At 46.3% G+C, this 12190-nt stretch overlaps 1 protein-coding gene across 5 annotated transcripts in view; it reads right to left on the bottom strand.

Annotated features, from left to right (window-relative positions):
* SPDL1 (spindle apparatus coiled-coil protein 1) overlaps window positions 1–10634 on the bottom strand; it is a 59360-nt gene extending 48726 nt beyond the window's left edge. The window contains exon 1 of one of the 5 annotated variants that reach the window (XM_054038535.1): window positions 10554–10634. The gene's annotated coding sequence lies outside the window, so the exon portion shown is untranslated. Of the gene's footprint in view, window positions 1–3391; window positions 3690–7805; window positions 7954–10483 lie in introns of those variants that run through there. The other 4 variants (XM_054038532.1, XM_054038530.1, XM_054038536.1 and 1 more) reach the window with 4 other exon arrangements.
* Window positions 10635–12190: the final 1556 nt, after the last annotated feature.

The following is a 12190-nucleotide window of genomic DNA, read 5'->3' as shown; positions in this document are numbered from 1 at the left end:
CTACATATGAAGACATCTGTCACAAATATTTCAGTATGCCTTTGCTATTCCACACACTAATTTTTTGCTTCTTTACTATGTTGGCATTCAATTCAGATTTATTCAAACCATAGGGTATTTAAATACCCTATGGAGGTTCTTAGTCATATCTCTCTACTACCAAAAATAAAAGATTGTGTTCTCCAGGTAGAAAACCAGAAAAGCTTGGGAAATTCTGAACTGAGACCTGATTACTAATTACAGTACATCATTGGATGGTTAAAACTTAAGTTCAACATACAGAAGATGCAATATAAAATAGTTCAGACTAAATACACACACTTCAGCTCCATTGGATCTAGCCCAATATGTTTAAAATAGAGAGACTACCACCAACGGTTCATTCTTGAAGAAACTGTCCAAATTGATGCCTTTTGGGCATAGTTCATTTTGTAATTAAATGTTTCAGCCAGGTTACTCAAGACTTTCAATTCTTTATACTGTTGCATGATGCCACTTAAAACTACAGACCTGTCAGTCTTGAAGATTAAACTAACAATTTGAGACAAAGGCTTAATCCTAGACCCTAATTCTACCAACACTTATGCATGCAAGTAGTTCCAGTGTTTCTATTGAAGTTAATTATGTCCATATGTGGTATCAGGTACTGGGTGTATTTTACTCTACTCGATGCTGCTAAATACTGTATAAACATTTATGGTATGGTGGAGTGGTATGAATAGTTGGAGTAGAGTGAATGAGAACAAATTGAATTATTTCTAAAAGGGTTCATGTATTTAGTCTACTTATCTACTGAGTCTGAGGCTTATTCTTAATTGCTTTTGAAAACATAGGCTGACCTGATAAGAGAAACATATGGTTAACAGGTTAAGTACAGCATAATCATTTGGAAGAGCATCACAAGTTGACATACCAAGAATTAACTACTAACAGTTGACTCAAGTTTACAAATGAAATGCCATTTGTTTTTATACATCTTGTACCATAAACAACAAGTATTCTGGCCTTCAGTCCATTTTGTAATAAGACATTAAAACCCTAATTGAGGCTTACAGCTGCTCCTGACCACTACACACACGCACAAAAAAACCCACCAGCCATATCAAAATCTAGCTCACAAGCAAACCCTCACCACATTCCTGAAGTACATACCAGCCACTGTTAAGCACCTGGAAATATAGCAATTGCAAGCTCAGATCACTGGGTTCATCTAGTCCAGTATCCTGTTCTTTAGAGTGGTCAGTACCAAAGCTTTGTATAGGAAAGGGATCGGCAACCTTTCAGAAGTAGTGTGCTGAGTCTTCATTTATTCACTCTAATTTAAGGTTTCACGTGCCAGTAATACAGTTTAATGTTTTTAGAAGGTCTCTTTCAATAAGTCTAGAATATATAACTAAACTATTGTTGAATGCAAAGTAAATAAGGTTTTAAAAATGTTTAAGAAGCTTCATTTAAAATTAAATTAAAATGCAGAGCCCCCCGGACCGCTAGCCAGGACCCGGGCAGTGTGAGTGCCACTGAAAATCAGCTCGTGTGTCGCCTTCGACACATGTGCCATAGGTTGCCTACCCCTGGTATAGGCATTGTGAAAAATTTCAGTTGTCTGTTATGGAATAACCTATCCGTACATAGTTTCTTCCTAACCCCTATATCAGTGTCCTCAGACCATAAGCCAGTCTCTGCTGAGGCTTTTGTCCCTCTAAACTAGTGGTTCTCAACCTTTCTAGACTACTGTATCCCTTTCAGGAGTCTGATTTGTCTTGCGTACCATCAACTTGCTTAAAAACTACTTGCTTACAAAAAATCAGACATAAAAACACAAGTGTCACAGCACACCATTACTGAAAAATTGCTTACTTCCTCATTTGTACCATATAATTATAAAAGAAATCAATGTACCCCTAGAATAGGGGTGGGCAAACTTTCTGGCCCAAGGAGTTGCAAAATTGTATGAAGAGCCGGGTAGGAAAGGCTCAAACAGCACAGCCCCCGCCCCCATCCAACCCCTCCCACTTCTCGCACCCCTCAGAATCCCCCACCCAACCCCCCATGCTCCTTGTCCCCTAACCACCCCCTCCCAGGACCACTGCCCCTAACCACCCCCGGGATCCCATCCCCTATCCAATCCCCTGCTCCCAGTCCTCTGACTGTTCTGAACCCTATCCACACCCCCGCTCCTTGACAGGTCCCCCGGGACCCCACCCCTATCCAACCCCCCCCCCATTCCCCATCCAAACCCCGCCCCCTGGCAGCCCCCCCCCCCTCCAGGACTCCCATGCTTATCCAACCCTCTCCCAGTCCCCCAATCCGTGACCGCCCCCCAGAACCTCCGCCCCATCCAACTGCCCCCTGCCCCGACTGCCCCCCCAAAACCTCCCACCCCTTATCCAATCCCCCGGCTCCCTTTCCATGGCTGCAGGGCAGGAGGGACAGCGGGGGAGGGGCCAGGGGCTAGCCTCCCCAGCCAGGAGCTCAAGGGCCAGGCAGGACAGTCCCGTGGGCCGGATGTGGCCCGTGGGCCATAGTTTGCCCACCTCTGTCCTAGAAGACCACTGCATACTCCACGGGTACACGTACCCCTGGTTGAGAACCACTGCTCTAAACAATTATTTTTAAACACCTAATTTAACTGATGGCATTGCTGTTGATAAACATGTCATTCTTCTTTTGCATTCTACCAAGATGCTGGTCTCAATCTGGTGGCAGCAAGTTCTACAAGTTTTGTCTTAAAAAAGGTTTCCTTGTATTAGGTTAAAATTAGCTGCCTTTCCATTTTACTATATCCCCTTCTTCTTGCATTTTTTCCCCCCATACAAGTACCTACTTAAGCCACAGATCCTCCTCTGAAATAAATACCATTTTACAGCACAAAAATTGAGGTAGAGAAATTAGATTACCACAGTGAGTGTGGGCAGAACTGGAAACAGAATCCAGGACTCCTTATCTTTTCCTTTATGATCAGCATATCATCTTAACATGTGTTTTGTCACCAAATTTGGCATTTATAACCTCTACATCTGGCCAGACAAGAAGGACTCTAAAACGTAAGATTTTTATGTCATGTTACCTTGGTAGTTAAAACTCTAGATTCTTCACGGCTCAAAAGAAGGCTACTAGGACTAACTAGGAATAGTGATACTAGTGATATTAAGAAGCATTGATATTGTGTCAGTAATATCAGACCAGATTTTATACTCACGCACAGGATCATTTTTCCCTCTGCCTTGTTCAATGTTAGTAAATGAACTATGACTAACAGCTTGTAGTGTGGATTTATAAAGGAAAACAAGACAATACAAAGTCAATTTGAAATTACCCCAGAAATACATTCTTATCCTACTTTAATCAAAAAGTTTTTTAGAAATGGTTGAGAAAAACATTTCTAACTCACCTTTACGAGTCCATTAAACTATTCAGATTTTATCCTCAATGTACATATTTTATTTAAATTTATATGAACAAAGTTTCTGCCCATAGCTGAAGCTGGTCATATCAGACTATTCTCCACACTCCTTTCAGGTCTGTTGCTGCCTTTTGAAAATGCAAATCAGATTAAGACCCCATGGAAATGCAAATCCCATTCAAATCCCATTTGAGGCAGCTGTCAGCTAGTACAGGGACAGCAAAACCACACAAGGCTGCCAAGGGACAGAGATTCTCTGTAACCAGCACCAGTCAGTAAAAAAACAGGAAGCTACATCCCCGGCTCTGCTCTACTCCGAACACAAACAATCTGCAAATTTCAACCTGACTCTGATACACTTCCCCTTCCTTAATTCCCTCCCTCTGAGGATCTCAAAGGATAACCAGCAAACAAAACCTAGTAGACCCCAAAGAAAATTAAGAGGGAGGGAAGAGAAGATTCTAAAATATTTCAGGCCAACATCTTCATGAAAGGCTCAGTTGCCATAACATTCACTGCTGGGAAGAGGGAGAATTGTGACATTTTGCTGCTACTTGGGGGGTTACAACAGCATAGGCAGTGACCTACATGTTTATCACTTAAGCTGGCATCGATGGTTCTAGGAGCTTTTACCCATGATCTGCTGACAAAATGTTACACATTAAGGTCGCTGTCTAAACTAAGTCATATTTAACCCATCAGGTTAACTAAACTACTCAAGGTCATGTTAATATACTTTTATAGTTAGCTAATAGATACAAGCCCAAGGTTCAGAGTAACAAAAGCGACCAGGTTCTTATTAATTTCATTTAGCAGCTACTTGGCAGAGCTGAGTTGCAGGAGTTCTATCTGCAGTTTCTGGAAGAGAGCAGTGCATCTCTTTTCACAGCTACAAGGGGCTGAACTCATTTTTAAACAAAAAACTGACTCTGTATGACATCACGTTGTGCTCTCTCCCACCACCCCTTCACCTCCCCATGATTCACTGTTTTTTTCAAGCTCTGTGGAAAGAAATCTGCAGCCCAAGCCCATTCACAGGCTCTTAGAAGTACACCAGGGGTCGGCAACCTTTCAGAAGTGGTGTGCCAAGTCTTCATTTATTCACTCTAATTTAAGGTTTCGCGTGCCAGTAATACATTTTAATGTTTTAGAAGATCTCTTTCTATAAGTCTATAATATATAACTAAACTATTGTTGTATGAAAAGTAAATAAGGTTTTTACAATGTTTAAGAAGCTTCATTTAAAATTAAATTAAAATGCAAAGCCCTCCGGACCAGTGGCCAGGACCCGGGCAGAGTGAGTGCCACTGAAAATCAGCTCGCGTGCTGCCTTCGGCACGTGTGCCATAGGTTTCCTACCCCTGAGCTACACAAAGTTTGGTAAACTTACTTACCTGAAGTAATGCTTCTTTGAAAACATAATGAAAGATTCTTACACCTGAACCTTACAACGTTAGTGCAAGACTGATAGGATCCACATACTCATTTATTTCATTCTTGGTAACAGCAAAAACAGGACAGAGTGCAAAGCCAAACTTCCTTCTAATTTTTGCATATCACCTCTACTCACAATATAAGCAATGCTCTCCAGATATTCCAACCAGTTCTTTCAATTTGACAAGAGGCAAAACTCTCTGCAGAAGAGTCAACATAGGATGGCTTTACCTCCCACAAAATCTGCTGTTGTCAATTATATTTACCAGCCTCTCAAGGCAAGTAAAATTTTCAAAAATGCCTTGTTGACTTGGAAGCCAAAAACCTAGAGGAAGTCATTGGACATTGCCGCTTTAGAACAATGGCTCTCAACCTTTCAAAACTACTGTACCCCTTTCAGGAGTAGGATTTGTCTTGTGTACCCCAAGTTTCACCTCCCTTAAAAACTACTTGCTTACAAAATTAGACAAAACACAAGGGTGTCACAGCACACTACAGCCTAGAAGATGTAAAAGGAAACTTAGTTTGATAGCATCCTGTCTGGCAAGAACTCACTTATCAATAGCTGGGATGTGAAATCCTAATTTCTGTATTGTTCTATCACTGTAGTCTCCACTTCCCTATTGTTTGTCTGTATAATCTCTGTCTGGTTCTGTGATTGTTTCTGTCTGCTGTATAATTAATTTTGTTGGGTGTAAACCAATTAAGGTGGTGGGATATAATTGGTTAATAATCATGTTATAATATATTAGGATTGATTGGTTAAGGTATAGCTAAGCAGAACTCAAGTTTTACTATATAGTCTGCGGTCAAACAGGAAGTAAGGGGGGAATGGGAACAGGGAACAGGGGGTGGGTGGGGGCATTGGAATCATGTTTCGCTAAGGGAGTGGGAATGGGAACGGGAACAGGGACACAGGCAAGGCTCTGTGGTGTCAGAGCTGGGAAGGGGGACACTGAGGAAGGAAATTGGAATCATGCTTGCTGGAAGTTCACCCCAATAAAAACATTGAATTGTTTGCACCATCGGACTTCGGGTATTGTTGCTCTCTGTTCATGCGAGGACCAGAAAAGTGAGAGGGTGAAGGAATAAGCCCCCTAACACCACAGAGCATACTCCATTTCCTCATAGCTCCAGCAAATGACAAAACTGCACAGATGCCATGCCCACAGAGTGACCGATTATGCTCCCTCTAGCCTAGCACTACAAGCACTCAATAGCTTCTCTTGGCTGGGCACTAGAGCTGACAGCAGAGAGTCTGTTTCTCCTATGCTTTCTATGACCACTCCCACCCAGGCAGTGTGGAGGAGAAAGCCATTAGATTCAAGTGTATGGGGTTGCAGGGCAGGAGTAGATTGGGACAAGGAGCTGACAGTAAACTAGGTCTGGGAGCCAGGGAAGGAAATTGATGCAACACCGGGAGCTGGTGGGTGGAGAGAACTGAGAATAGATGCAGAGCCAGAGGGAGAGGAAAGGGGAGACAAATCTGACAATGAGCCAGGGTGCAGGGAGTGAACTATGACTGGCTGGGTAAAGAGACTGGGACAATGAGCTGGGGCATGCAAGAACACAGATAAGATGAGAAGTCTGGAAAGGGAGATTGGAAGCTAGTGGGGACAAGGAATGCAGCACACAAGAAACATCAGGAAGCAGGGGAGTGAACTGGGAATGGCTGGACAAGAATAAGAAGACAGGGAATATGGAGAAGTGAACCTAGGGCTTACTAAGCAAGGAGACTGGAACTGGGAACAGAAGGCTAAAAAACGGAGACTAGTACAAGGAGCCAGTAGTGGGATAGAGATAGGACTGGGATGGGGCAGAGGTGGTCAAGCTTGGGGAAATGGACAGAAAAATGTGTCCACTAGTGCATGCTCCCTTCCAGAGTTTGGAATAGAACTCAAGATTCCCAAGTCTTTACCACACCTCTGCTGTCAGCAAACATCTGTAAAAACTACAGTCAAGGTGCCCCATTCCTCTCTAGTGCGGGTCCACAAAGAGGCTAATTAACCATGTGGATATCAGTATGATACCACAAGAAGGAATCTGTTATCCCCCCCCACCCCCATTTGCTTTTTTAACATATTAGGAAAGTACACAAAAAATACATTAAAGGAACATTATTAACAGGAGGCTGTTGTCTGTTTCGTTTGTTGCAACAGCTAGAAGACATAGTGAATGAAGCATGGGACTACTGGAAGAGAAAGGATAATCACAGGGTTAAAGTAGTTGAATGCTGTCCACAAAATTGGATTCTATCCCTGCCTTTTGCCACTAAGTTCCTCCATGTTGCTTGCTAGGCAATCACTTAAACCAAACTTTTCAGATGGTAACTAATTGTGTGTTCATTTTCTGGGTACCCAACTTAAGACCCTAAGGTCTGACTTCCAGTAGCACTGAGCAGCCATAGTAACAATTGCAAATATGCAGTAAATAAGGTCACACATCGAACAACCAAGATAATTCATTCAGGGAACACCTCCCATCCCATGCACTGAATAAGACAAGGGTGTCTCTTATAAAATTTATGTGGGCACCTAAAACTGTGTAATAATAAATATGCACAAGAGGGCTGAATTACAGTTGCAATTGGCACGTGAATCCTGTCATTCCCTGACTTCTGAGGGCTCGACTTTGCAACCTGAATGTTCTTCTAAGATAGTCACTGGTTACACTGGCTGCTCTCAGTGGTGGAGATGACAGAACAAGAAGCAATGATCTCAAGTTGCAGTGGGGGAGGTCTAGGCTGGATAGTAGGAAACACTATTTCACTAGGAAGGTGTGATGAACTGGAATGGGTCACCTAGGGAGGTGGTGGACATAGGCGGCGAGTTATATGGGCCCGTGGTGCCCATGCTCCACCAACATTCATGAAGGTGGGCCCAGCTCCACCAATGTTTGGGCTCCGGGTCCCAAACCCCAGGCTTTGGGGGGCCCTGCACCATGGGTCGGCAATATGGGGTGTTCTCACCTCGGGGGCAGCTCCCCCGCCTCCCCACAAGCAGCTCCCCTCAGCTCCGGAGTCCCTGCGTGCTGCAGAGAGGCCCCAGCGTGGACCCGGCTGCCGGCCAATTGGACGGGAACCCCAGCCAATGGGAGCTGCAGAGGGCGGTGGCAGAACTGCCTGGCCACACCTCCACAGCAGGGAGGGGGAGAGAGCTGCAGGCAGAGAGACCCCCAGAAGTCTGTCACTCTCAGAGGCACACACAGACACAGTCGGGGGGTTGTGAGGACAGAAAAATGGAGCCGGGGGCGGGGGAAAGGAGCAGCGATAGGCACCCCGGGGCTGGCATAAAATACACAGTACAGAGGGAGCTTCCTGAGAGGGCTATAGCAACAACACCACCCCCCGCAGAGAAGACCTGGGCTGCAGCTGGCTCCATCCATCACTCCCCCCAACCCCAGAGACCCACACAACCCTCTCCCCCCCCCCGAGAGCTCCAACAGTCCCTGTGCCACAGTCACCCTTCTCCAGAGGGCCCCCCCTTTGTACCAGACAACTCCCCCCCACACACACTGCCTCCCCTGCTCCAGAGCTCCCTACAATCTCCCCCTTTGCCTCCCTCCCTCCCCAGCCCATTGGCCAGGAGGCTCCCACTCTATTGGCCAGCGAGGCCAATGGGAGCTGCACCTGAGGCAGGGCGCCTGCTTGTAGCTGCAGACCTGCCTGGCTGTGCCTCCACAGTACGGGGAGGGGAAGCCACAGCCACAGCAATTCTCTGGATATTTGAATTACTTGCCTCAATGAAATTAATCTACTCTTCCTTTCCAGACAGTTGGTGGCTTTCCCTGTAAGAAAACTTACAATTTCTTTGCAAAGAAGTCCATTTATAGTTTTTTCACTTGAGAAGTATATTTTCTGATTGTTCAGAAGCTCATTTATTTTGTTAACTCAGTTTTATAACTCAGCAATTTTAAAAGTCACTTGAATTGTACCTGGTTTTTGCTATTGGTCCAAAAACACATGGAAGATGCGCAGATTTTTATTTCTGTGGGCCAAACCACCCTGTGTAGAAATGTAAATGTCGGAGCTAGAAAAGCTCTGTAAGGGTAAGGGTCCCTTCAGGAAATTGTCCCCACATCATTCATTCTTCTGGGCATTCCATTCTATTGTTCCCTCCTATAGTAATAATTATCAGTGTTTCCACCCACAGGGCAGAGGGGGAAGACTTTGGTCTCCCTGGGATTGCCCCTACCATTACTCCCTCTGGGTCTTCTTTCTCTGGAGCTTCTCATGAAGTAAAGTCTGTCATGTATTTAATTTTGATGTATTTATTAAGTGCTAATTAATGCACTATGATAGTCCCCTTCAACCCTCTGTATAAATTGATCCTCTTCTTTCCATATGTTTTGCCCATAGGGTTTTCTGCAGCCCTAGGGCAGCCAGCAATAACCTCTGTGCCTTTGCAATGGGGTGAGGGAAGGGGACCATGGGTTCCCTATTTATGTGATTTGCAAGAAATGTTATCATTACTCAAGGTACCAAATGTGTTTAAATGATATAAGTGCCTTGTAAAATCCCAAAGCAAGCTTATTTTCATTTCTCATTAATCCTATATACAGTATACACACTTCATTAATTACATGAATTGAATTTATTATTATTATTAGCTAGGTTACTGTTTTTTTTTTTCCAGTGTGGCAAAATATGTGCTATTTTATGAGTTGAATGATTGAATGACATAATACCGCCCCCGGCCCCAATGTTCGTCACTAAGTCCAGTAATTTTGTCAAGTGTTCATCGCACAACATGGTGGTGCCTACCCCTGCCTTGTACTTCAGGGGGTCACGGAGTCCAGGGCGGCCTGGGGAGTTAGCGGGGGGCTGGTGCTGGCAGCAGCGAGTGACTTGGCCCCAGCCCACTCCGCTCCACCTCGCTGGCTCCCGGCATTGCTCTGGGGCAGGGGGCTTCAGGGAAAAGGTGGAGTGGGGGCAGGGTGGGAAGAGATAGAGTGGGGGCAGGGTTGCTCGCTGCTGTCGGCACCAGGCACCCTGCTAATCCCGCAGACCCCCACCCTGGACTCTGTGTCCCCCTGAAGAGCAGAGGCCCCCCAGAGCACAGGGCCCAGGGCAGTTGCCCCAGTCTGTCCTATGGATGGGACAGATCCACTTGGGCACCACCAAAAATTATACAAAACTTCCGCCCACGGTGGTGGAATCTCCATCCTTAGAGGTTTTTAAGGCTGGACTTGACAAAGCCCTGGCTGGGATGATTTAGTTGGGAATTGGTCAGGGGGGCCAGGGGACTAGATGACCTCCTGAGGTCGCTTCCAACCCCGGTATTCTATGATTCTACACACACAACTCAGTCTACTGCAGAGTCTGTCAGGTTCAACCGCTGCCACCCAGCAGCCTCCGCGGAGGGAAGAGTGGAGAACGAAAGAAAGGACAGTCAGCTCCGACCCCCACCCGGGGAAAGGGGGGCTCCGTGTGCCCAGCTCCGGCCTGCCTGGGGAAGGGGACAACCCAAACCCGCCCCCACTCCGGGGAAGCTAACGGCGGTCGCCGACACCAGCCCTCAGGGAAGAGCAGCAGCGCGGAGGCGACAGTGATGGCCCCGGACAGCCCCCTCCCGCCACCAGGCCCGGGGCGGGGAACGCCTCCACCTGCCAGCGCGCGCGCTCCCTCCCCCGGACTCTCCCGCTTACCTGGCCCGGCCCGCAACGGGGCTCAGGCTCCGCTCGCCGAGTTCAAATTCCGCTCCACTTCTAGGCTTACCCCACAAAACTCGCGATAACAAACTCAACCCCTCCCATCAGTCTGCGTAGCACGTCAACACGCATGCGTCCACGCTCCCCCCATGCGTGTGCTCCGCCATGTAGGTGCGTGTACGCATGCGCAGAAGATAGCAGTAGGCCGACGTTTTCTTATTGCGCATGTGCGAAGCACATAATTGACGCGAGCCAGCCAGCCAGCTGCCCCCACAGCCAGCGCTAGAAGCGCCTGTCCCAGGTGGAGCAGGCGGGTTATGGGAGCACGATGCACTGAGCCCTTAGTATGCACATAACGCTACAGCGCCTGCTTCCAGCCCAGGGGAGAGCAGTGTGCAGCGGTGCACAACAGGACCCCGCCACACTAAAATTGTGCCCAGTTGGCTACCATGCAATATATTTTTGTCCCTTTCATTCCCTCTTCTGCTCTCTTGTACTGCTTAAGCTGAAATGCAGTGTTGGACACAGCAAATGGTTCAGACTAGTTGGGCAGGGCTGGCTTTAGGATGATTCCCCCGATTTCCCAGAATCGGGCCCTGCAGGTAAGAGGGCCCCACGCCTTAGGTTCACCCAGTGGCGGTCCGCTCCGGCGGCATTTCGGCTGCAGAGGCTCCTTCAGTACCACGGAAGATGCGGAGCAGACCCCCTGCCGCCGAAAAGCCGGACCGCCGCTGGGTATTCAAATCGGGCCCCATAGGTCCTAAAGCCGGCCCTGTAGACGGGTGTGGATCGCAATGTGCACCAAAGTGCCACACTATAATTCCCCCATATGGACACTGCAGTCCTGAAGTTCTTACTTCATATTAATGTAGTCCTGTTTGAAGAGGACAATTTGAATGTGAACTAGGAACTCTTGTTCATGCTTGCAACATCCATTCCACCAAGGGAGTTACAGCATCGCAATGCAGTCTATATCCCCATAGTCCAAACTGCAGGACTATGTAAACTTGCCAAAGTTTTAGTTTTGAAACTGACAAAGCCATGGAGGTAAAGTCTCATTGAAAGTTACCAGGAAGTAGGCTAAGTGTTTAAGTAACTGTAGCCATGTGGCCCCATCACAGCTCCCCTGATGGTCTCATGGCAGCCCTGCCTGCAGTCCCTCACCGCAATTTCCCTTCTTAGATCCCCAAACTCAACACATGGTTTTTTCCACTCAATCACAAGAGCCCTGCTTAGGTTCTGATTTATTAAGTAAATCAAGCCTTGCTAAATCGTATAACTAAAACAATTCACATTGGGGCTTTAGGCCCTCAACATTCCTCTAATCTCCTTAACATAGATACAATACAAGATCCTGTCTCTTACTTACTAAAACCTTAAAACAAAGAAATGTATATTTAACTAGAGTGCCTAATTTGTAATACATATAGGAAACCATAGCAGACATTATAACTTATCCTAAAACAAAAGGGTGACCATAATCAGTCATAAGGATTGTTCTGGTCTGTCATTCCTTTCTGCTATTCAAAAAGGGTGGCTGACAGGATGAAATTATTCTTATGGGACATTATAAAATCCTGCTCCTACACAGACTGGTCAGAGTCCCTTCTGTTATAATAGGCTACTCCCAGCCCTTCTTAGCTGGAGCATTTCCCCTGGCCTCAGGGTCTTCCCAACAGGGGTGTCTCATTCTCTGCAGTCTCA

Source organism: Malaclemys terrapin, chromosome 8, assembly GCF_027887155.1.
Source record: "Malaclemys terrapin pileata isolate rMalTer1 chromosome 8, rMalTer1.hap1, whole genome shotgun sequence".
NCBI classification, from domain to species: Eukaryota; Metazoa; Chordata; order Testudines; family Emydidae; genus Malaclemys; species Malaclemys terrapin.
This window is presented reverse-complemented; position numbering and strand designations above follow the sequence as displayed.